This window comes from Bufo gargarizans, chromosome 2 (genome assembly GCF_014858855.1).
Source record: "Bufo gargarizans isolate SCDJY-AF-19 chromosome 2, ASM1485885v1, whole genome shotgun sequence".
NCBI classification, from domain to species: domain Eukaryota; kingdom Metazoa; phylum Chordata; class Amphibia; order Anura; family Bufonidae; genus Bufo; species Bufo gargarizans.
The window spans coordinates 471,449,793-471,476,526 of NC_058081.1; the positions used below are offsets into that span (position 1 = coordinate 471,449,793).

Below are 26,734 nucleotides of genomic sequence, written 5' to 3' on the forward strand. Positions count from 1 at the left end.
TTTTGCAGTGATTTGTGCATGTATATATTTTTTCATCTGCAAAATGTATCATTTTGTGTAAGATGTCCTTGTGGCGCATGTGGTCTGCCCCGGCATCCTCCATTTGTACGCATTTTTTGCTGGGGATTGCAATTATCTGCGGACCGCATGAGGAGGAATTGCTCGCCCGGTTATCTTCACAGCTTACCAAGCACAGCTCTGTACATTATATAGCTGGTGTGCGGCTCACTTACTAAAATGGGACTGAGCTGCACATGGACCATGTGACCGATGTACTGTGACATCACTGACTTCAGAAGAGGCCTAAGCTGCGACCTTCCTACCCCCCCCCCCACAATTTGATTTTGATGACCTACCCTGAGGATAGATTTATCAATATCAAATTCCTGGATAGCCCCTTCAAGCGAATGGCTGTCTAGAATTGCTGTTGTATGGCCCGCTTTAGGACCTGAAATCATATACTGTGTATTATAGCATTCCATTAGAAGTTTGCGCCATAAACTTTCCATGCCAACCAAAGTCCATAGATCTTATGAAGGTTGTTGAGGGAGAGACCCTTGTTCTGAAGTTGCCTCTTATTAGCCAGAGTAAAGAATGATGGTCTTGTCCATTCCAGGCCTATAGGTCTAGTTCTCATGAAGTAGTTGGTGTTCTTTCTAGTGACCTTGACATAACAAGACTGAGAAGTCACCAATGGAATGTTTCTTCCTCCTTGACGTCTGGGCAGGTTGTGATGTTACCAGTCACGTTTTCTCGTGTCATTCCCTGTGTTCTATTATCAGGTTCATCTTCTCCTCTTTCCTGGGAGTGCCAGGTGAGTGGGTGTGTATATGATTATAATTTTGGAATCGTTTAATTATCATTTTGAACTCTCCTACAATATTACTGACTATGTCCATACTATAGCAGGGCTGTGACACCATAAACATGTACTTATTGTAATAATAGTACATTATTGCTTAAGACGAGTCCATCATACTAGTAGGGTTGGGTTATCGTGGATGGAATTTACGATGTTGGTGAGATGTTCCGACCAGTGGTTGTAGTCAAACGTCTAGATAAATGGCAGCTATTTAACTAGATGTTGAAGAGCTCTCCTACCACTATTGGACTATGAGATGTGTATTTTGGAGTATGAATGGTTTCTGTCACAAGTTTTCTACAGTTAAGTGGTTAAAGGACTTGTCCAGATTCAGGAGGAAACCAAACTACACATGTGATTTACCTGCAATAAAGAATAGATCATTACTTACCTGACAACTACTACGCTGCTGCCCCGTTCTCCCAGCGTGGCTCTGTTTACCCCAGTGATATCGCGTAGACAGCATGTCACTGCTGCAGCCAGTCACTGGCCTCAGCAGTGCACCGAAGAAGCCAATGATTGGCTGCAGTGGTCAACGTGACATCACTGATGCCGGGTTAACAGAGCCCTGCTGGGAGACTCGGAGCGACGCCGCTTCATCGCCTCTGATGTCCAGTTACATTGAACCCATTTAAACGATTATATGTGGTTGTGACATTGTCGCCCACTACCTGCTGCTAACTGTTGCTAGGCAACCTCCAAACATTACTGGCTAGCTAACCGAGAACTTTAAAGGGGTTTTCCAAGATTTTGACACTGATGACTAGTGATGAGTGATGGATCCTATAGCTTCGATCAAAACTTTGTTTGAATACTGTACGGAGATTCGTCTCCGTACAGTATTCAAATTTATGGGCTCCAGCGAGTTGAAATGAGTTATCACCGAAGTCTTCAGTGAATAAGTTTGGCATTTTGATTTCTAAAACTGGAGTCCGAAGTCGGCTGGTACCTCGGTACCGAATCCGATTTCAGGTCCAAGTTTTAAAATGGTTTTCAAGTTGAAAAATCAGATTCCGAAGTTATTCACCGAAGTCCCACGAGAGTTTGGAGATAACGAATTTCAACTCGCTCGAGCCCATACATTTTAATGCTGTACCGAGACAAATCTCTGTCCAGCTTTTAAAATTACGTTTTGAGTATATTTGGATATTGGATCTGAAGCTCTATTCACTCATCCTCAGCTGTTTGAGAAGGCACCGTGAGACCTGCGGCCTCCTCTGTGCCGTACATTGTATAGCGGCTGTGCTTGGTATCGTGCTTGGCCCCATTGAAGTGAATGGGGCTGAACGCGATACCAAGCACATCCACTATACAATGTACAGCGGTGCTTGGTAAGCTTTCTCAAACATCTGATCGGCGGGTGGTTCCAGGTGTCAGACACCCACTGATTGGATACTTATGACCTAGGTCATCGGTATAAAAATCTCGGAAAACTCCTTTTTAATATTTTTACATCAAGATTTTTAATTTTTTTTGCCAAACAAGAATTCCTCTAGTTTACAATAGTCCCAAAAATTCTCATAGTCAGGCACTTTCTTTATGTCAGATTCGGTGAATGATCTAGGAATCTCGCAAGGCCCGGTAAAATGTATTTTTATTGATTTAGCTACAGTATTAGTTACTTTGGTATCTTTCTGTCCCCTTTCTATGTGCAGGATGCTTTGTGTTGTGTGTTTTCTTTTTGTTTTTCCTTTTTAGTATAATTTTCCTGTGATCTTTGAATGCGTCGTGTGACATCACATAATTGACTTTTTGATCCAAACATCGCCCTTGGTGCCACCATGTTGTGACTTGTCACACAGAACAATCGGCCGTTTCATGTCATTTTTAAGCTGGATTTAAGGTGTTGTGGGGCAGGGAGCTGGGAGATTATCTATAGTATGTATGGTAGAGGTGAGTTTTTGCAGTCTCCCCTTTTGGCGGACAACCTTGCTCTGAGGTCGTTCTATGTTGATTCGAGATCTCGCAGTGTTTTTCTAAAAACAGCCCTTTTATTAAATTGTCAGCAGCTTTATAGACTTGTGCTCAGCGCTTCCTTGTCTTGACTGTAGCGGACAAAGGTCCTCATTGTGAGGACATATTTATAGCTGTGGCTATGAGGTATTATTTTTTTTTTTTTTTTTTACTGTTCTTGCAGTTAAAGAACAATGTACATTTTGGACCTTGTCCTGAAGGTTGGTGGCCTCTACTTTTCTGAATATAGAGATAGGTGGGGGTGGAAATAGATTTCAAGCCCTGTGCTCTGCATCTACAAGGTAGTCCGAGAAAAATAGTCCATAATATGCTGTAAAATTTAGCGGGATGTAAGTGCCAAATTTTACAGTATTCTGGATTATTGGAGAGGCATAAAAAAAATATTTGAAGTTTGACTTCACAAAAAGGGTCAACGTAAAATGCTAGTATAAAATATACTATCTGGGCCTCCTCTTTGCAGTTGTTCTGGGTAGTACAGAGGCGTCTTGGACCCCCTCTTTATCAGATTGAGATACTTTTCATGGACCGCTTTCATTTTTTGTATGATATGTAAGTACCTACAGTTTTTAAAAGATCCCCAAAATTTCTGTTCACCTCATTTTTGGGCCATACACATACAGAAAAAAGTGAGCCTGTGCAGGTGTTAGAGGACCTGTCCACCACTCCTGTTGACTTGTTTTGTTTTCAGTCCCGGATTTTTTTATTTTTTTTGACTGTTTGCAGTGATTTGGTGTCTGGTCACAAAACGGAATGCTGTTGCAACTGAAGACATCCCAATGCATCCTCGCGGATCTCTTCCCATTCAGAATGTATGAGGACTAAATGGAAACAACGCAAGTGTGAAAGTAGCCTTAGGTCTCACATTTCCTTGTCCTTTTGACATTCGTGAAAAAAATCTAACCGTGAAGGATCCGTATTTGGTCCATATGTCACTTTTTTTTGCCCTCCATGTGTCATCCGTATTCCACGGACACTGTTCAGCTGAAAATTTCCAGAGCGTCTGCTGTCAGTGGTTGGTAAAAACGGACTAAACGTGGACCAGACACTGATGCCATTGTGTTGCGTCCGTGATTTTCACGGATCCATAGACTTTATTGAGCATGTTTGATCTGCATTACGGACCAAAGTAGTGACTGTCTCTGATTTATTTTCTCACTGACTCAAAAGATCCTGATGTATGAATGAACACATTAAAATCCATGGGTTCGTGCCCTGTCCACAGAAAATGCAGATTGCACACATCAGTGAAAATGATGTGAATGGTCCTTAGTAAATTGTTATTCCACAAGAAATGACAATTGAATGACAGTGACTATTGGGCTGTTCCTCTCTTATTCCTGATAGAAGTCTAATAATAAAGGTCCATCTTGGTATTACAAGTTGGGGGGGGGGGGGGTGTCCCTATACAGTCTGAAACTGGTAGGATTGATTAGATAGTAGACTTTTGCAGGGACATATGTCCAACTCGTAAAACACACCGTTTCTGCACTGTCAACCACACAGACTACTACAACAGGTAGTGGCCTGGTGGCTCCCCTGCAGCGAAGTCCAGATCCCTTTTATAGGGGTTAAAAGGTGAATACCAGGAGACTGCCAGTATAACGGCGTTTGTTTTAGCCCGAAGTCAAAATGGTTCCATGCCAGAACTGGTCCAGTTGTGTTCTATTATCCAGTCTAACAGTGCTGTACAGGAAAAACGTAGTCTGAAGCTTTTTTCTATCTGGCGGTTTCAGGCTTTGAATGCCAGACTGGTGCACATACACACATACTGTATTAGTTGTGTCCAGCTCCGAAATAAAACTAGCCAAACACAACGGATATGTGCGCCCAGTCTTCAGTCCAAATTTTGCACCAGATTTATCACAGTGGCTGATGCTGGATGATAAATCCGGTGCACCATTAGGGTATGTTCACATGGATTTTTAACTCATGCAGTTAGTAAAAGCATATTGTAAAAAATCTGCCACATTGGATTAGCCACATTGTCGTCTAAGGCAAAAAAGTGTCTGCGACTCAAAGGGGTTGTCCCACAAAAACTATTCTACAGTTTTCAAACCAGCATCTGGATCTGAATATGTTAGTAATTACATGTAATTAATACGTTTTTATTCAATAAACTGTATTTGTATAGCGCCACCTGCTGTTTGTTCTGAACCTTAGTCTGTCCATCTCACTGCGGTGGACACACATGCGGAGTTCCATCCTTCTACTGCCGCCAGCTGTATCTGCCATTAGAAGCTGTGACAGTTAGGGCACACGACTGCATTAGTTTTGTGGTCCGCCAAATGGCAGATCCGCAAAACGGGGATACCAGCCGAGTGCATGCCACCATTTGGTTTTTGAACTTCTGTAGAAATGGCCGCAAAATGGACAAGTATAAGACATGTTATGTGCTGTCCGCATCTTTGGTGGCCCAAAAAAATGCAGATGGCGTGCGGACGGAACATATGGCCGTGTGCATGAGCCCTTACAGTGAAAAAGAGCAGCAGCAGAAAGGACACACTCCCTAAGCTGCCAGCTTGTAAATCTAACCGAGCAATTGGGGCAATAAATGTGGAGATCTCTGGATCCATGTGAGGTACAGGGCTGGTCCTAGCTTCTTTAGAGAGAGACTGTCATGCACAGTATGATGTCTGATGCGCATTTTTTACATTAGTCAGTGAATAACCCCTTTAATGTAATACTCTGCCTGTGTGCTAGATTGGTGGCTCATTTGCAATACAAGGCTCCATTCACACGTCCGCAAAATGGGTCCGCATCTGTTCTGCAATTTTACGGAACGGGTGCGGACCCATTCATTTTCAATGGGGCTGGAATATGCTGTCCACATTTGCATCCTATTCTTGTCCGCAATTGCAAAAAAAGGAATTTTCTATGAGAGTGCCGGCGATGTGCATTCAGCAAAATGTGAAACGCACATTGCCGGTGTCCGTGTGCCCCCCCCCCCCCCCATATCCATCTTGTGGATAGGTCATCAGTATCTGATCAGTTTGGGTCCAACACCCGGGGCCCCCTGTGAGAGCCGCAGCCTTCTCCGCGCTTGCCATACATTGTATAGCGGCTGTGCTTGGTATCGCGCTCAGCCACAATGAAGTGATTGGGGCTCAGCGCAGTACCAAGCACAGCCGCTATACTAAGTATGTGCCTTCTCAAACAGCTGATCGGCGGGGCTCCTGGGATAGGTTATCAGTATCAAAATCTAGGAAAATCCCTTTAAATCTACACACTCTTGTAGACTGAACTTCCTAGAAAATGTTTTGTATATATTTTTGATGTTTTTGTCACTGAGCTATTGGGTGGGGGAGTTATTTCATGTCACCATATGACCTGTAAAAGCAAAGCCTTTTTGGCGATCCTCTGATGGAGACGGTCAGTGAGAGCCTGGTGCATTGTAGGTTTGACGTGTCGCTGTACCTGTGGAGGGGAGGGCGCCCCTGCCTCTGCTGCAGTAAGTAAACATGTCGCTGTACTGGCAGCAGCCGGGAGGAGGAGGCGGCGATGGGGGCTGGGTGCGGAATTCCTGCTGCAGTGTGCAGGAATGACCTTACCCTGAGCTGCAAGGATTTCGGCTGCACACAGGAAATGATGAAACGGGCACAGTGAGGACTGCGCGGGTGGAAGAGGCCACAGCAGCTGTGCAGGAGTAATGCAGGTGCGGGCAGGCTGAATGCCAACGATGCAGCGAGAGCACCGTGCCACCAGCAGCCGCCTGTAAGTACCCGGAGCCTGAATGTCACACACTGCTTCCCCCATGAGCAATGCAGCCATCTGCTGCCCTATTATTTATCTCCTCCGCACAGGTCAGGTGCAGCGCCGAGAGACCCTTTTCTTCACTCCCCCCTCTAATCTGTTAGTAATGCTCTCTGGCAGACTCTCTAGTCCATGGCTTAATCCCCCCTCTCATCCTGATGCAGGAGTAGTCCAGTGAGGCTGTGCATCGAGATTCGAAGGATGTAGCAGAGCTGGTTTGGTCATTTGGTACAGCGCAAGGTTAGTCTACTTTCACACTGGCGTTTTGGCTTTCTGTTTGTGAGACCGTTCAGGGCTATCACAAGCGGTCCAAAATGGATCAGTTTGCATTCTAATGCATTCTGAATGGAAAAGGATCCGCTCAGAATACATCAGTTCTGTCTCCATTCCACTTTGGGGACGGACACCAAAACGCTGCTTGCAGCGTTTTGGTGTCCGTCTGATGAAACTGAGCCAAACAGATCCTGACACACAATGTAAGTCAATGGGGACGGATCCATTTTCACTGACACCATCTGGCACAATAGAAAACGTCTTGGTTATGTTAAAAATGATACAAACTGATCCGTTCTGAACGGATGCAGACAGTTGTATTATCTGAACGGATCCGTCCATGACGAATCCGAACAAAGCGAGAGTATGAAAGTAGCCTTATGTGTTTAGATTGAGTTGGGTATGTCCACTGCTATGTATGTGTGTGTGTGTGTGTGTGTGTGTGTGTGTGTATGTGTGTGTATATATATATATATATATATATATATATATATATAATTTCTCAACACGTGTTATGCCTTTTAGATAACGACCCTTGGTGTCCTTCTGCATCCTATCTGAACCAAACTCATTAAGTTCGAGATAGAGAGAAAAAAAAAAAAATATATATATATATATACACACACACACACACACACACACACACACACACACACACACACACACACACACACACACACACACACACACACACACACACACACACACACACTTGCAAGAAAAAGTATATGAACCCTTTGGAATGATATGGATTTCTGCACAAATTGGTAATAAAATGTGATCTAATCTAAGTCACAACAATAGACAATCACAGTCTGCTTAAACTAATAACACACAAAGAATTAAATGTTGCCATGTTTTTATTGAACACACCATGTAAACATTCACAGTGCAGGTGAAAAAGTATGTGAACCCTTGGATTTAATAACTGGTTGAACCTCCTTTGGGAGCAATAACTTCAACCAAACGTTTCCTGTAGTTGCAGATCAGACGTACACAACGGTCAGGAGTAATTCTTGACCATTCCTCTTTACAGAACTGTTTTAGTTCAGCAATATTCTTGGGATGTCTGTTGTGAATCGCTTTCTTGAGGTCATGCCACAGCATCTCAATCGGGTTGAGGTCAGGACTCTGACTGGGCCACTCCAGAAGGCGTATTTTCTTCTGTTTAAGCCATTCTGTTGTTGATTTACTTCTATGCTTTGGGTCGTTGTCCTGTTGCAACACCTATCTTCTGTTGCGCTTCAGCTGGTGGACAGATGGCCTTAAGTTCTCCTGCAAAATGTCTTGATAAACTTGGGAATTCATTTTTCCTTCGATGATGGCAATCTGTCCAGGCCCTGACGTAGCAAAGCAGACCCAAACCATGATGCCCCTACCACCATACTTCACAGTTGGGATGAGGTTTTGATGTTGATGTGCTGCGCCTCTTTTTCTCCACACATAGTGTTGTGTGTTTCTTCCAAACAACTCAACTTTGGTATCCTCTGTCCACAGAATATTTTGTGAGTACTGCTGTGGAACATCCAGGTGCTCTTGTGCAAACTGTGAACGTGCAGCAGTTTTTTTTGGACAGCAGTGGCTTCCTCTGTGGTATCCTCCCTATGAAATCCATTCTTGTTTAGTGTTTTGCGTATCGTAGATTCGCTAAAAGGGATGTTAGCACATGCCAGAGACTTTTGTAAGTCTTTAGCTGACACTCTAGGATTCTTCTTCACCTCATTGAGCAGTCTGCGCTGTGCTCTTGCAGTCATCTTTACAGGACGGCCACTCCTAGGGAGAGTAGCAGCAGTGCTGAACTTTATTTATTTATAGACAATTTGTCTTACCGTGGACTAATGAACAGCAAGGCTTTTGGATATACACTCACCTAAAGAATTATTAGGAACACCTGTTCTGTTTCTCATTAATGCGATTATCTAGTCAACCAATCACATGGCAGTTGCTTCAATGCATGTAGAGTTGTGGTCCTGGTCAAGACAATCTCCTGAACTCCAAACTGAATGTCAGAATGGGAAAGAAAGGTGGGCTACAACAGCAGAAGACCCCACCGGGTACCACTCATCTCCACTACAAATAGGAAAAAGAGGCTACAATTTGCACAAGCTCACCAAAATTGTACTGTTGAAGACTGGAAAAATGTTGCCTGGTCTGATGAGTCTCGATTTCTGTTGAGACATTCAAATGGTAGAGTCCGAATTGGGCGTAAACAGAATGAGAACATGTATCCATCATGCCTTGTTACCACTGTGCAGGCTGGTGGTGGTGGTGTAATGGTGTGGGGAATGTTTTCTGGGCACACTTTAGGCCCCTTAGTGCCAATTGGCCATCGTTTAAATGCCACGGGCTACCTGAGCATTGTTTCTGACCATGTCCATCCCTTCATGACCACCATGTACCCATCCTCTGATGGCTACTTCCAGCAGGATAATGCACCATGTCACAAAGCTCAAATCATTTCAAATTGGTTTCTTGAACATGACAATGAGTTCACTGTACTAAAATTACCCCCACAGTCACCAGATCTCAACCCAATAGAGCGTCTTTGGGATGTGGTGGAACAGGAGCTTCGTGCCCTGGATGTGCATCCCTCAAATCTCCATCAACTGCAAGATGCTATCCTATCCATATGGGCCAACATTTCTAAAGAATGCTATCAGCACCTTGTTGAACCAATGCCATGTAGAATTAAGGCAGTTCTGAAGGCAAACGGGGGTCCAACACCGTATTAGTATGGTGTTCCTAATAATTCTTTAGGTGTGTGTGTGTGTGTGTGTGTGTGTGTGTGTATGTGTGTGTGTGTGTATATATATATATATATATTATGCGTGGGGGGAACCTCCAACCCAGCACCCAGCCCCCCTTCCCCTCACTGTCTGTTTACATTGAGAGGGAAAAAATAAAGATTTTTTTTTTATTTTTTTTATTTTTTTTTCAATGTAAACAGACATTGAGGGTGGGGGGGCTGGGTGCTGGGTTGGAGGTTCCCCCCACGCTTTATCGCTCTGGAGCTGGTGAAGATGATGATTAAGCTGAGTTGTAGCTCCCATCTGTTCTATGTAGGTAGTGTTAATGAATATATTGAGTTCATGTATTATGTGTGCTGAGGATTTGTGAAGGCAAACACATTGGAGGAATGTTCTGTGCGGGGGACGGCGTCTAAATCTTGTAGACTTCATATGCCGATGTTCTCCTCTCCAGATATATTCATCTGCCATTGACTCCCCTTTGAGAAAAAAAAAGTATGCGGAGGGATGTGGCATAAATGCACACCGACCAGCCATTATAGTAACAGACCACTGCCATTTGGGAATGCCGTGGCCATGACGGGATGTACTTGGTCTGTACAATGTTTAGGGGGTTCGTGTTAAAGTGACATCCACATGAATGCCAGCACCCGAGGTATAACACTGCCCAGGCAGCACAATGCCTACTTTCCATACTGCATCCTGGTGACATCAGATTTGTCCGTCAGACCATTGTATGGTCCATTTTTGATGCTTGGTGGACAGGGGTCAGCATGGTCACACTGACTGATGTGTAGCGATGCAGCCCCATACCTAGTAAGCTGCGATGTGCTTTGTGATTTTTCATACTCAGCATTAAAGGAGTGTCTCACTTCAGTAAGTGGCATTTATCATGTAGAGAAAGTTAATACCAGCCACTTACTAATGTACTGTTATTGTCCATATTGCCTCCTTTGCTGGCTGGATTCATTTTTCCATCACATTATACACTGCTCGTTTCCATGGTTACAGACCACCCTGCAATCTATCAGTGGTGGTCATGCTTGCACAATATAGGATAAAGCACCAGCCTATGTGCACTCCCGTGGTCCCGGCTACCAGAGAGGATGACACTTTTTCCAATATGGATAGTAACAATACATTAGTAAGTACCTTGTATTAGCTTTCTCTACATAATAAATGCAACTTACTGAAGTGAGACAACCCCTTTTAAAGATGGCACAAAGTCATAAGAATAGTTATTACTCCGTAGTGCTTCCGATCCGTGCCTCCGTTCCGCATCTGTGATTGCGGACCTATTCAAGTGAATGGATCCGCAATGCGGCATGTACACGGCTGGTACCTGTGTATTGCGGACCCACTGTATGCAGGCTGCAATACGGCCACGGGTGCATGTAGCCTTACTAACACAGTCGGAGAAGTGACAGGTCCTCTTTAAAGGAATAGTCCAATTTTTTTTATATTTATCTTTATCAACTAGATAGGCGATGATTGTTGGATCAGTGGTAGTCCTCCACTGATCATGAGGATGGGGATCTCGTGTCCCTTGCCTAAGTGGAGCAGCAGTTGAGCATGCCCACTGCCATTTCATCTGTGGGACTGGTGGAGATGGTAGACTTCTGTACTTCGCTCTCTCAGGCAGCCCCAATAGAGATGACCACCACTCCATTGCTTGACCGCCACTCCATTGAAACAGGGAATTCCCGCTCTCTTTATTTGGTCAGGGCTTTAGTTGTTGGACCCCAAATAATTTTAAGTTATCCCCTATCTAGTGGATAAAGGGAGGAGGGGGGGGGTAGTTTGTTTTTAGATTACCCCTTTAAATTTTTCTGCAGTTTGTTTTACTGTAGCTCTTCTGTGACATGCCAGTCTTTACTTCCCTTGTGTGTCATTGAGCCATAGGTGCCCACGATCCTGCTGCCGGCTCATTCGTTTTCCTTCCTTGGACACTTGGTCAGTACTATCTATACTGGGAACTGTGCACAGGACCTGCCATTTTGGAGATGCTCTGGTCCAAACATCTAGCCATCCCAATGTGGTCTCCTCAAAGTCGCTGAGATCCTTAGAGCTCATTCACATGATCAGCCTGGGAAACACAGTCTATGTGCCCGCAGCATCTCCCGTGCCGACTGCAGTTCCCCTGACCCAAACTAAAGGGTTGACGGTAATTTATGATGCAGTCAGTTCATATCTGATCACGGGGCTATTGTACTATGCTCACATTATGACTTGAGTACAGAACATTAAACCCACAATCGGATATGAACTGACTGCATCATAAATTACCATCATTCAGTCAGGTTGGGTCACGGGAGCCGCGGTCCGTGTTTCCTGAGCCAATCAGTCGTGTAAATCAGACCTTACCCTTGCCCATTCTTCCTGCTTCCAGCACATATTCCAGCCCTTTTCAGGAGCCATTATCCCAATGTAATGAATGTTATTCACTTCACTTGTCAGTGGTTTTAACGCTGTGGCTGATTTATGTGTATGTGAATTTGCCACCCCTAGGTGACCCTTCTATAGTGTACCCAGGACAAGATGGCAGACCGTTTTAGTTTATTCTTTATTTTTGGCAAAGAAACATTTACAAGTTGAAGGGGTTTTCTTGGATTTTGATTTTGACTCAGGGTTGGTTATCAGTATCAGATCGTGGAGTCCGACTCTTGGCACTACCGATGATCAGCTGTTTGGAGGTGCCACAGCGCCCTGGTGAGCACCACAGCCTCCTCACAGCTTACAAAGCACAGCACCATACATTGTACAGAGGCTATGCTTGGTATTGCAGCCCAGGACCATTTACTAGAATGGGCCTGAGCCGCGCCTAGCCATGTGACCGATGAACATGTGATCACTGACCCAGGAAGAGGCCAAGCTTCTCACCCTGGCCTATTTTGAAGCTGATCTGCTAGATTGCCGCTAGTCAGACCCTCGCTTATCAGATATTGATGACCTGTCCTGAGGATATCCAGAGACTACTCCTGTACTCAGCTGAGGTTTTGCTACACTTGTAGCAGTCTAGACAATCCTAATTAAGCAGCCTGGGCCCCTGAGGTTATAGTGTTACCTGTCATTATACTTTGTAGCAAGCAATCTAGGATGGGAGCCAGAGTGTGCTGCTGGTTTTGGTAACCATTCATGGTCTAAACCAAATATATAAGTAGCAAACCCTGCTACTGGTATGCAATGTTTCTGTTCACTGACAGCAGGCAGAGATCTTGAAACAGATGAAGAATACACAAAGTGTATTGAAAGCTGTAAAACATTTACTCCTATTATAATCCCCATTGCATTGAGGAGAACTGGCCCCCCTTATTATAGCCTAATTGGGGAGGTGATCGGTAATCTTTACCATTGGAGAACCCCTTTTCATAGCCGATAGTGTAGCGTGTCTTCTCACCTCTTGCGGCTCAGGCGCTCGCTGTCTGGACGCAGCAGAGAATTTGTGACCACGTCTGGAGCAGACAAATAGAATTATTCTAGGAAGAGCTTAACATAATGAAATGGGATTTAGTGAAATCTTCTTTAATTCAGCTTTATTGCTCCCTCTTCCTTCAGGAGACAAGCGTCTTGTATATTATAAAGCTGTGGGGGCTGTGACTTGCGGACATGGTACAGGCGGCAAAATGCAGCCATATTTCAGCAGTTCTAAATAGTAACTCGGGTGGACGTCGGCCATCCTTGTATTACATGGTCAGCCATGTACCCGCTAGCTGCACCTTCCCTTGGCAAAATGACCCATTTCTTGTAGGTGCCAGCAGGGGAGGACTGGGAATTGGGGGAAAAAAACTAGAAGTGGTCCAATGTTGTAGGTAGGTCCAAATTGATAGAAGGTGGGGCAACACAAGTAGATGGGGCCAGTATAAGTTGGCAGGGTCAGTAATGCCATACTGTAGCGCAGAACCAAATACCACAGTGGGGCACAATACCTCCCCAGAAGCTGTCCCTCTGTGGTGACCATCAGTAGCTATGACGTTCTGTCCTCCACCTTTTAATTATCTGATATGGATTTGGAGCAGAGAGCTTAGGAGGTGAAATATGGGCCAAGACACCAAGCCAGCCTTACCTTCAGCATGATGCCTGGACTTCCTGTAATAATGACCCCTATAGTTCCCTCAGTAGCATGTACCCGACCAGCGGCAGTGAGGAGGGCTTGGATAATCCTATAGGCATCTGCCCACTGAGAAAATTCACTGTAGGGTCTATGGCCAAGTCCACACACGCTGCCAGGAGCTGGTCACCTAGGTGGACACATGTTGATAAGGGTTGTCTCTGGGAAGGAAAGTAAATGACTGTGGGGTATACGGTATGTTTAGTCCTGCCCAGAAAATGTACGCATTTGCTACAGCATTTTAAATGATTGACAGCAATGGAGATTCTCCATGAAGCCCTTAATTGGGCTGTTTGGGTGTTTCCCTAGTAAATAAAGTGCTGTCAGTAAGGTTATTGTTCCCTAGCTCTGCGGTGTAGAAGCCTGGATTTGATGGCCGCATTGTAAATTCATGGCTGCCATTGTCAATCTGTTGTAGCTGATTCTTAATTCATGTGGAATAACCAGTTCCAGAGTAACTGCAGACAATTTCATCCCCCTCTTCTGGAGTGTGCCGGTCAGACTTGTGTAAAATCTTGGTAACTGGCCCTTTTTGGAGAGGAGGAGGAGAAAAAATAAATAAAATAGACCCTATTTCACATACTTGGATGCGCACATACCGCTACATAACGCTGTATTCACAGTTCTGGAGCCCTCAGGGATTAAGTTTCCCAACATTCCTTGCAAGCTCAATATCTGCACAAAGTGTGGCCTTTACATCAGCTGCCGATTATTGAAAAAAAAATGAGCTGTCCCTCAGACTTGACTACACTCACTAACAAACAAAAATGGACCAAGAAGGAGTTGTTGGAATTGAGTAAAACTTTCTGTGTGAATGTAATGATGATAGATGGGATTACAATATTAGACCGAAAGGAGAAGTTTATTGGGAAAAGGCCTCATGCACACTGTTTTTCTCAGCCTCCGTTCCGTTTTTTTTTTTTTTTTTGCGGATAGGATGGGCACCTATTCATTTCAATGGGTCAGCAAAAAAAATGCTGATAGTTCATCCGTTTGTGTTCCGCGTCCGTTGTCCGTGTTTCCCTTCAGCAAAAAAAAAAAATTGTGTATGTCCTACTTTTTATTACATTTGCGGACAAGGAAGGGATCTGTGGGAAAAAAACGGATCCTCCCCAAAAAAAACGGATGCCGCATTCTTCTTTTTTTTTTTTTTTTTTTTTTTTTTTTTTTTTTTAAGCGGACGCACAATTGAAAGGAGGCTATAGTACCTGTTGGGCTACCTCTAGCCAGGATACAAGATGAGATACAGTTGGGCATGGAGGCATACAGGTTCTGTACGGTATCCTGCGGCACATCTACCCACAGATGTTACAGCTAGGCCTGTAGATCCCACACACTTGTAGGTTACTGAAGGTGGCATCCCAGCTGGTCCCATAAATGCTCGATAAATCAGGTAGCCGAATAGGCTAAAGGTCCTATTGCACTGCAAATGAAGCATACGATTCTTGGGAAGGAACCTTTTTTTTTTTTTTTTTTTTTCTTCCCGACAATCACCTGCTCGCTAGTGGAGGAGACCTCCGCTATTACATGCAGTGATCTCCTCCTCAGTATGGGGAGAATATCGCTTATGCCATCGCTCGTCCCCATACTGAATCACTGTTTGCCGGCAGCAGACCATGATTACACACGACTATCTGCCACGACAAACAGATTTTTTAAGGCCTCTTTCACACGGGCGTCGCGGGTGAGGGCCGGATGCGTTCAGTGTGCATTGCAGGAAACCCGCGCGTGTAGGCACGCAATTTCAGTCAGTTTGGGCTGCGATTGCGTTTTGTTCAGTTTTTTCCGTGCAAGTGCAATGTGTTTTGCATGTGTGTGAGAAAAAACTGAATGTGGTACCCAGATACGAACCCGGACTTCTTCACTGAAGTTTGGGTTTGGTGTTCTTTTAGATTTTGTTTTCCATTATAACATGGTTATGATGGAAAAGAATAGCATTCATTAATACAGAATGCTAAGTATAATGTCAATTGAGGGGTAAAAAAAATTAAAACATTACTCACCTCATCCACTTGATCGCGCAGGCGGAATCCTCTTCTTTGTTCTTAAAGGACCTTCGCTGACGTCATTGCGCTCACCAGGTGGTGAGCGCGGAGACGTCAGCGCTGGTCCTGCTGAATGAAGATAGAAAGTCCTATCTTTATTCAGCAGAACCTGCGATGACGTCAACGAAGGTCCTTCAAGGCGCCTTACTGCATCAGGATGCTATTACCATGCTGCCAGTATCATTGATGCCTATTGGATTATTTATCTTTGGTCCCCTGATGAACCAGCTCACATGACACTAGGGAAACGCGTCGGGACAAGCATTCGTCACAACTTGGCAGGGTCTCAGTAGGTGACAGCGAGGGGCATAGCCACTGAGAGGTGGGGTCGTCCCTTTCGGCTTTAGGCAGGGGTAGTATTTTGAGGGATTCATCAGGGAAAGAACCCCACCCCCACCCCCTCCTGACCTCACTTCTTGTTTGCCAAAGCATCCAAGCCCTTGGTCTTCAAAACTGTAAGTTGATTTATCTTTAATTACTTGGATGATACTATCCTTGACCACGTTCACAGTAATGCTCTGCTCTTCTTATGTATCACAATACGTTATAAATGATTGTATACATTTTGGGGCATTCATTTTATATAGAGAAGTAAAAGTTAAGTTTTATACGAAAAGTCATTATTTTCTCTGTGATGGTTATTTCTGTACTTTTCAACACTATGGATTTTTGTCAGTGATAGTCATTAGCAGATGTGGCTATAATAAGCAGCAGCTCTTGTATGCAGTCTCCATTACCACAGCAACACACCACAGTCTGTCCTGTCCGTCCTCTCTGTACTTAATGTCTCCTCATGAACTCCATTCCCACAAAGATTCAGCTAAATATCATATTAAAGGGAACCTGTCACCTCTACTATGCTACCCTCACTGAGCGTTTCTAAATGTTCATTGTGTTACCCTAAACATATAAATTGCACTTTTAATTTCATTTGCAGACGAATTCAATAATTAATTATTATGCATTTTTGTACTTCCCGCCTTTTATGCAAACTAACATAAGAGTCATATCTTACTTGTGTGACCAGAGAAGAGTCATATTTTCAAGCTCTGATTCATCTCGGGTTAATTTGCATATGTATCAAATAGTTTTTTTTTTTACACAATAAAAGCACACAGAGCTATGGGTATTGCAGATGTGCTAGCGGCCATCCAGCAACCCATGTCCTCAGCTCTACCCAAAATCCAGATGACATGTTCCCTTTAAACTGTATTCAGGTTCATAATCCCTGACAAGTAGAGCAGAGAGGAGGATGAGGCGGCTCTTTACCTAGTGTTATGAAGTAACTTGTCCTGCGTGTGATTAGGGCAGGTTTTGTGTGTGCTAATAGGACAGCGGCCTTTTTGTTTCTCCTAATCATTGCTCCCTAGACGAAACAAGCCATTATAATTCATGAAAGGTATTTGGGAATATATTTATAATAAAGTAATATTTACGTATTTCTATTTTCTTAATTCCTGGAGAACCCCTTTAAGGAAGTTGCCATCTGGTGGAGACAAATAAATCTGCCACCTGTGTCTGTATGGTGGACAGTGAGACTGTAGGAGCTGCTCATGCTCATTGGCGAATCAAAAGATCCTCTCTACTGGTGGTCTGTCTGGGCCATCTGGAGCCTGACTACTGTGTGTGGATGTCCTCACGTAACCACTGCTCCCAACTCCTCCTAACAGCTAAGTTAGAACCTAGATAGCGGGCAGTTCATTGAAACAACCATCCTGCTTCTCAGTCCAATGATACTCCCCTTCTTAGTCTGTCAACTGGGCGCAATGTGTCATGCAGAAATGTCTAGCAGTCGGCTATACCTCTGCCTGAAACATAACTGCATGCCGAATTTTGCAGCATTTCGACATTTCTATCTGGGTGTGTTATCTATTTTTTATATTTTTTGGTCAATGAGTGTATTTCCCATGTGAAATGGCAGAATTGTGAATGCAGCTCAGGAGTTCTGTAACTCCAAATCAGCACAAGATAAAGTATTTATGAAGCAAGTCAACTTTTTAAAGCAGATTCTGTATGTAAACTACACGATATAAAGGATAACCCGAACTCCAAATCTGACTTTTCCTTGGCTGTGCCAGTCGCTTGCTTCTCTAAGTTCTGCCAAGTTGCTTCAATGATATTTTTAAGAGTATTTATGTGGCTATCTTGTTCCTTTCTATTAATATCCATTGGTATGTGGTCCCATAATTTTTTATTTATTTTTACAAATTTTAATAACTCCTGATATTCTTACTGTATCTTTTTCTCATGATTACTAGCGGTAAACAATGGGGTGGATTTATTAATCCTGTCTAATCGTTAGGCAGTGTATACCTAGAGTAGACGGTTTAAAAATGCATCAAAATTACTGCAGGTTATCCTGTATGATCAAGTCGCTAAGACTAGTATTTCATTTGCAAGTGACAGTCACTTAAGTTTTGGGTATCTTTGCCTGTCTGTGCGTTGGAAACTAAAATCTACGGCTGCTGTGAGTATGCGCCAAAAGTTGGGACTGTTATGCATCAGAAAATAGTTGTAAATCGTTTAGTAACTGTCACTGCCTACTACCTATGTGTATCTTAAGCCGTGCTTTTTCCAGCAAGTCATGCCTGTTTCTCACTATGTCTCACCTCTTGTAGGGCATGCATCATAAAACATGTCCTAGGCTGTGTTCACATCACGTGTTTGTCCCATGTTTAACGTATACACAATACTTAATACATAATACGAATGCCATACAGTGACCGATGTTACCATAGAGCTCCTTTGGAAACAAAAATATATACTTTTATTTATTTTTTTCGAACTCTGCAGGGTAGTATACTATGCTTTTGTATCCTTTTTTCCCCGACATATGTGTTAAATGTGAACAACGCCTAAAGCACTTAAATAAATGCGATGCATGGAATGTGTGCCAGAACTGACTCCATTTGATTGAGAAATAAATCTGCACCAAAATATGTGAAATGTGTTTTTAGCAGTTCACTTTCAGCCCTCCTTATTCTTTCACTTTGGATGCCTTGTCTTTCAGCTTTTATCCTAAGGATAAAAGGTGAAAGACAATTGTTTGGCCAACAGCTGTCTCTTCGGACTCCCCCTATACACGTTCGGCTTGGCTGAAGGTGTGTTCAGTGGGGAGAGGGGAGAAAATTGCTACCAGACACTTCTGGTGGTGGCTTATCTCCCCGGAGAACAAAAAGATCAGGCGAAAATATTCACCTGATCCTTCTCTCTTGACTTCATCTGTCAGGAGAGAGTTGGGGGCTCCCTACACATACTAGACTTCCGTCCTCAGCAGGTTCAGCCAACAATACAATAATTTGTATGGAGGTCTTAAGTAGGACCTTTCACTGGTCCTGACATTACAATACATTACGGTTACAAGTACCTGGCACTGTAGGTCATGGGAGATGTCCTGACTCTTAGGCTGGGTTCACACCTGAGCGTTTTACAGCGCGTTCCTACATGCTGTAAAACGCTCAACAGGCAAAAACCAATGATTCCCTATAGGCATGGTTCCCACCTGAGCGTTTTACAGCGCGTACAAACGCGCTGTAAAACGCCCTACGCCCAAAGAAGTACAGGAGCTTCTTTGGGGCGTATTGTCAATAGCAAGAACGTGCGTTTCCAAATACAAAAACGCCCCAAAATACGCCCGATTAAAAATGCCTTTAAACAGCGCTTATCGGATACGCTCAGGTGTGAACCCAGCCTTGGGCCAACCGGCCGTGGAACACGGACGTGAGCAGTCTGTGGTATCCCGGCCTGGCATCCTGCTGACAGGATTGTTTGGATTCTAGCTTTAGTGACCCATTAAGACATAATTTTCTCTCTGTGGGAGGAGTGTGAACAAGACTTCGTAGTGTTAAGAGGCAGTCTACTATATAGCAAATACAAATTCATGTTACCTCTTCAGTGTGTGTGTAGCCACATGGTAGTTAGGCCTCATGCACACAAATGTATTTTCTTTCCTTGTCCGTTTCTTTTTTTCATTTTATTTATTTTTTGCAGACCACAAAATACATACGGTCGTGTACATGAGCCCTTATCCAGGAAATAAATAGTGTGATTACCTGCAAAATACACTAATGGAGACCCCAAACTACAGGGTTTTATCTCCTAAAAAGCCCCTGGCCATATGCATCTCTGTGTAAGAGCAGCTCATTTGAAGGATCATCATTTAATGCATTTCCCTGCAGACATTGCTGCCATTGGTGGGCAGACATAATTATGGGTACTTTCACACTTGCGGCAGAGGATTCCGGCGGGCAGTTCCGTCGCCGGAACGGCAACCTGGACGCAAACTGATGGCATTTGTCAGACTGATCCAGATGCGGGTCCGTCTGATAAATGCATTGAAATACTGGATCTGTCTCTCCGGTGTCATCTGGATAAAACGGATCCGGTATTTATTTTTTCAGCATTTTTAAAGGTAAGCTGGATCCGTTTTGCCAGAACACTTAATGCAGGATCCGGCACTAATACACTTCAATGTAAATTAATGCAGGATCCGGCATTCCGGTAAGTGTTTAGTATTTTTGGCCGGAGAGAAAACTGCAGCATGCTGCGGTATATTCTCCGTCCAAAAAACGTAAGAGGGACTGAACTGATGCATCCTGAACGGATTGCTCTCCATTCAGAATGCATTAGGATAAAACTGATATGTTTTTTTTTTCCAGTTTTGAGCTCTTGTGACGGATCTCGATACCGGAAAACAAAAACGCTAGTGTTAAAGTACCCTAACTTGGGTTAATGTCTGCATTCCTGGTGGCCTCAGGTACAAAATGGTTAATAGTATGCTGGTGGTCTAGGGCAGGGATGGGCAAACTGCGGCTCTCCAGCTGTTGTAAAACTACAACTCCCAGTATGCCCAGTCTGCCTACAGCAGGGCATGATGGGATTTGTAGCTTTACAACAGCTGGAGAGCCACAGTTTGCCCATCCCTGGTCTAGGGTGTTGGACGCTTGCTTCCCTTGCCGTCTAGTGGAGAGGGCAGTTATGGGAATACTGCCAGTTTCTGCTGAGCCTGGTGAGTATTTTCTCATGAGATGTGTATGGATGAATCTGTGCAGCCTATAATTTGTACAATGTACTTTTCTGGTGACTTTTCTCATCAGATTAGTCTTGGTTGTTCCATATCAGTGATTTTACGTGAACTCCCTCTGTATACGAATTATAATTAGATGATCTGGATGTTCTTGGCAGACCTTTCCTGACTTGTGTTCTTTCCATAAAAGGAAGATCTAAGAGAATTTTTTTACTGCAGACGGGGATTGCATTCCTGTCCTTCCTCCTTGTACACTCGCATAGAGATGTGTACAAGCGCTGCTATAGCATGGGGGATAATTGCCTATATAGGTTTTATCGGTAAAAGGTGTAATTAAAGCTTGTCCGTCCCATTCACATGAATGGGACATAGGAGCTGTAATTGCACCTGCTCGGGTTGCTTTCTCTTCATACAGCTGACTGGGGGGGGGATACTGGGAGTTGGACCCCCGTCTATCTGTTATTGATAGTGGCATCCAGTTTTCCCACATTGATGACCTATCAATTATAACCGTGGCGTCTAGGCAGTTAGAGTGACGGGCTCCCTCTGCCACCATCAGCCATGGCAGCCAGGGGCATAATTAAGCTCCCATGACTGACATGGCTGTATGATTATTAGGTTGTGTAGCGCACACAGCCTAAGCCTGTCACTGTAAAAGTGATTATACATTGGTATACAAGGTACCACAGCATTATACAAACAACTTCTCCTAGTGAGAGTAAAAAAAAAAAAAAAAATAGTTAAAGTTTATCGAAAAATAGTTTTATCTTTTAAATAAAGTGGTAACACACGCACACATGATGTCACAAAACTCGTATAATAAAGATAACCTATTATTTAAACCGCTCTGTAAACAACTTAAAAAATGCCCAAAATATGCAAAAAAAAATTATTCACCCTTGCCCCAAAAAATAACTGTTTATAAGGCCCATGTACCCCCAAAAATGGTACCAGTGATCAAACAAGATTTTCCAAAATGAATTCCTATATAGATCCCTTAGACCTCTTGCACACGACCGTATGTATTTTGGGGTCCACAAAAAATGGATCTGCAAAAAATACGGATGACATCCATGTGCATTCCGTATTTTGCGGAACGGAACAGCTGGCCCCTAATAGAACAGTCCTATCCTTGTCTGTAATGCGGACAATAATAGGACATGTTCTATTTTTTTGCGATATGGAAACGGAATGCACACTGAGTACCTTCCGTTTTTTTTTTTGTTTGTTTTTTTTGCAGACCCATTGACATGAATGGTTTCGTATACAGTCCGCAAAAAAAAACAAAAAAAACAACGGACACGGAATGAAAATATGTTCGTGTGCAAGAGGCCTAAGGGATCTATGTAGGAAATAATTTTGGAAAATCTTCAGCTGTTGAATCAACTGAGAACCGTGCCAGAGCTGCACAGCCCCATCCACTACACAACGGTTGGAGTGTGGTTTCAGCAACTCTGAAACAGCTGATCGGTATTGATAACCTCTCCCGACCAAAGGCCATCAATAGTAAAATCCTGAAATACCCCCTTAAAGGGTTTCTCCATGAATACTTAAGGGGACATTTATTAAGACCAGCGTTTTAGACGCTGGTCTTAATAAAAGCCCATAGCTGGCATAGGATTCACCGAAGTTAGGAAGAGGCGCTGGCCTTTCCATAACTCCAGCGCCAGTTCTAAAGGTAACAGCTTCCGAGCTGTCTTACATTTAGACCATTTTCTCCACCTTTCACGCACATGCCCACAATTTTAGACCTGGCGTGAGCGGGGAGAAGTTGCACATAACAGTGCAACTAACCTTGCGCTGCCATCTGAGCCTGAAATACACCTAATTTAGGCATATTTCAGCTTAGTAAATGGCCCCCTTATTTTCTACCACGTGCCTGCAGCCTGCCTCTGTAAATACTTTACCTGCTCCCTTCTTCTCTGGTCCTCAGTGCTGCCTCGTGTCCATGTTACAGTACCTGGCTTGTTTTCTTTTAGCAATGGGCATGCTCTGCTGCAGCCAGTGACTGGCTTCAGCAACGATGTGGGCACAAGCAGCACGTCACCCCTGAAGTCATTGGCTGCAGCTAAACATGTGACCATGCCCATGCAGTGCCAGAAAATGAAAAGCCAGGGACCAGAACCTGGGCACAGCGGAGCAGAATGGAGGACCAGAGCAGCGTGAAGCAGGTACGTATAGATCATCTATTTATGGAGGCAGGCTGCGGGCACTTGCTAAAAACTCAGTTTTCCCGGAGAGCCCCTTTAAACTTTCCATGGCTTATCTTTGGAAACAGCACTTTAGTTCTTTTTTTTGTCAAATTTGCGACTGCTTGACCCAAAGGGTGAATTCAAATGGGAAACAATTTTGCAAATGTCATCCACCCGCTTCGGACTTCCTCCGCACAGAAAACCGGCATGCCACGGATGCTCATTTGATTGGTCGTGGATTACACCACTTACAATGTAACATATGTGAAATCCACAGCAAGATTTGCATGCAACTCATGTGGCTTTTGCTTTCAATTTGCGGTGAGATCTGTGGTGGAAATGACATGCTCTAACCATGTCACGGTCATCTGCACTCCTACAATGCACTGCTCTCTAGTATCAGGAAGGCACAAAATCCTGAATTTAGCTTTATATGTGAATGGAGGAGGAAACCTGCAAGTATCCCATTGACCTTGCCAGCTTTGTGTCATCTTCATGGCACTTCGTTGTGCCTTATTCATTGGAATTAATTGCGTTCCCGCCTGGTGGGTGAGTCAGGGCTGCGCGCAGTTGGCATTTCGTACTCTGGGCTATTTTTAATCCTCTGTACAGCAAGACCCCGTCCCTTCTCCTCACTGTTGCTATGGCTGTTCGCTGGTGGCCTGGGGCGTTCTGCACATGTTTTTTGATAAGTAGGAAAAGCCACAGAGGCGGCTGTGTTGATACCTGACAGCGGCGGGCAGGGTGACCCTGATCAGGGTGCAGGGTTGTTCACTATTGTGCGTTCCCCGATGAATTGTGACTGCACGCGGCCTTCCCGGCAACTCATTAATCCCTCTTTTATTGTCAGTGCAATTTACAGCGTTAAACATTATGGCTTCAGGCCCAGGCGGCCGCAGCTCTTTTGTTTTATTTGTCTCTGTTTATTGCAAGCGCTGCCTGTTTCGTGCACAGAGATCTGCAACTACAAGTCCCAGCATTCCACCACCAGAACCGCGCTGGTAGTTTTTACAGCTGAAGAGCTACAGGTTACTGACCACTTAGCTGGAGGATTGAACCAGAGGTGTAATAGCTTCAAGTTCCTGGGCCATGAGGTAAAATCTTTGCAAGTCCACCTAACCGCTTGTGTAGGATCTATGTACGGTATAAGGGCCATGGCACGTGCCGTTACTGCGTGTCCAGGCCCAGTAGGGTGGCACACAGCGTTTCTACTGATCTGTTTTTTGTATCCTAGAAGTAATGGTACAGTATTGTCCTATACCAGTCTATAAGCGCCATATTACAGATCTGTAATTCACAGATTTGAGTGTGCGCTTAACAGGGTCTTCCTATCTCATAACATGATGGTATATCTCCAAGATACACTTTTAATCGACCAGGGCAGTGATGGCTAACCTCCAGCTGTGGTGAAACTACGACTCCCAGCATGCTCCATTCATTTCTGTGGAGTCCTGAGAACACCCAAGCAACTGTGCATCTTGGGAGTTGTAGTTTTACCACAGCTAGAGTGCCAGAGGTTAGACATCATAGGACTAGGACACCTGCAGACACATGCTTTCACAAGTTAGGAGATGGAGGGATTTTAGTAAAAGCCCAATGATCCCCCCCTCTACCAGGAAATTTTGTGACAGGGCCAGGTGAGATTACTATGTAGGAACCTGGCCCTATCACTCAAAAAGGAAACTGAGGGGCTGGAGAAGAAGCAGGAGGAGCATGAGTGCATGGACTGGGCCATTGCTTATTTGCGTATGGTACTTTTTCTCCAGATCGAAGCAACGGGTCGCTAAGTGAAGGTATCATTACATTTGGCTGAGCTAGTCCTACAAGACATTGGGGGTCATTTACTATTGGCGCCACACCAGTTTTTGAAGACCACGTTTTGCGACCTTAAAACCCGTGAGACAGTATTTTGTTGCACAGGCCTTTTTACGCCTTGCTCGCCACTTAGTGAAGTTGTCGAGGCCAAAGTTCCGGCCCCTGCCAATTCCATCTTTTATGCCTAAAAGGAGACGTAAAAGAGGAGTAAAGAGGGGATGGAGTAGATTTCACTCCTGGTGCACAAACTGACAGAGGTGTACCTAATGTATGTCGAGGTGTGCACCAAGTTAACCAGATTCTATGGCAGGACCGAGGTGAAGCAAAGACCAGCGCAAAACGCCAGTCTTTGTAAATGACCCCCTTTGTGCATGCTTTAAAAGTGAATTTCCTAGTGACAGATTCTATTTAAGTTTTTTTTTTTCAGGTAGGTAAAAATATTGTTTAAAGTTGGCACGTTAGAATTAAAAAATAAAATAAAAAAGACCCCCGGTCTACTAACTGTAGTAGAGTTGTGTAACTCCCTTTTCCTTGCATTGCAGGTTAGGAGCGTTCTGTGTGTAATCCCAGAAATTCATATTTTTTTAATTTTTTTTGCATTTACCCATAATGTTGTCATGACTGTCAGTCTTCTAGATCAGTGTTTCCCAACCATTGTGCCTCCAGCTGTTGCAAAACCACAACTCCTAGCATGCCTAGACATCCTTTGGCTGTGCGGGCATGCTGGGAGTTGTAGTTTCGCAACAGCTGGAGGCACACTGGTTGGGAAACACTGTTCTAGATACACCAGCCGAGCGTTGGCTATAACAAAAATATCCTAATGGACTATCGCTTCATATAAGATCCCCTTTGATAAACTTGGGACCTGCTGAAACTTGTTTCCCACCACCAATTCTTCCTAGAGAGCATGTGCTTCTCTACTCATTAGCAGAATCGATTTGCTCCTTTCTTTCTATGAAGACATAGATGAATCCTCTTGGGGTCTAGAAATTAAAATATGGAAATCTTTTCCAGCACGTCAAACATCTTCCAAAGAAAAGGCTAAAAGCCACTATGGGTCAAGTGGCATGTGCCTCCTAGAGTTTTCCCTTTCTCTAGATCAACATGGTAGAATTAGAGGCTGAACTTGGTGGACCTGTGTCTGAGCTTATAGGGGTCTGCTTTTTTGGCCAGAGTGGAAAGCGGCTTACAAAGCGTGTCCCTCACACTGGAGTTCCTGTCCGGCCTTACACATGCAATCCTCTCATTTTAATTAGTGTTATGTATTTCTTAAAGGGGTATTCCAATCTCTGACATTACTGGTATATATGCAAATAATGTCAGACAGGTGCGGGTTCGTCCTCTGGTAGCACCCATCTTCTATCCTCTCCTACCTCTAGAACGGGTCCCCATAGTGAAGAAGAGAGCACTGCGCAAGTGTGGCCACTCTCCATTCACCGCTATGGGAGTTCTGAAACTAGCCGAACGCTGGCTTGGCTATTTCCAGTGGTCCTATAGCGGTTAATGAAGAAGTGGCATGCATGGGTGGTGTGCTCTCCATGGGACTCTTGGAAAAAGCAAAGAGGACTCGCTTGGCTATTTTCATAACTGCCATAGCAGTGAATTGAGAGAAAACCGTGCATGTGCAGTGTGCTCTCCTTCACTTTGAGGGCCTTGTTTTGAATATACAGGTAGGTGCAGGTTCAACCTCTGGGATCTGATCTTATCTGACAGTTGGTTTCCTCACATTTTTACAGCTAATTGCTGATGGTATCAGCAGTTGGAGACTTTAGGATCAGCTAAAGCTGGATTTACACGGGTCGATCACTGCTGCAATCCCTTGTCCTCATACAGAGTCATGGTTTCTGAGCAGCAGATCGCTGATTAGACAACACAATCTGCTGCCCAGAAGCCATGATCGGTGGTGCCTGCATGAAAGACAGGATCTCCCGATGAAAGAGCG

General features: G+C 44.1%; 1 protein-coding gene across 3 annotated transcripts in view; it reads left to right on the forward strand.

Moving 5' to 3' along the window:
* The window catches only part of PACSIN2 (protein kinase C and casein kinase substrate in neurons 2), a 108,887-nt gene that overhangs the window by 21,265 nt on the left and 60,888 nt on the right, over positions 1-26,734 (forward strand). The window contains exon 1 of one of the 3 annotated variants that reach the window (XM_044281080.1): positions 6,373-6,547. The exons of 1 other annotated variant lie outside the window; for it this stretch is intronic. The gene's annotated coding sequence lies outside the window, so the exon portion shown is untranslated. Of the gene's footprint in view, positions 1-6,372; positions 6,548-26,734 lie in introns of those variants that run through there. One more of the 3 variants, XM_044281078.1, reaches the window with a different exon arrangement.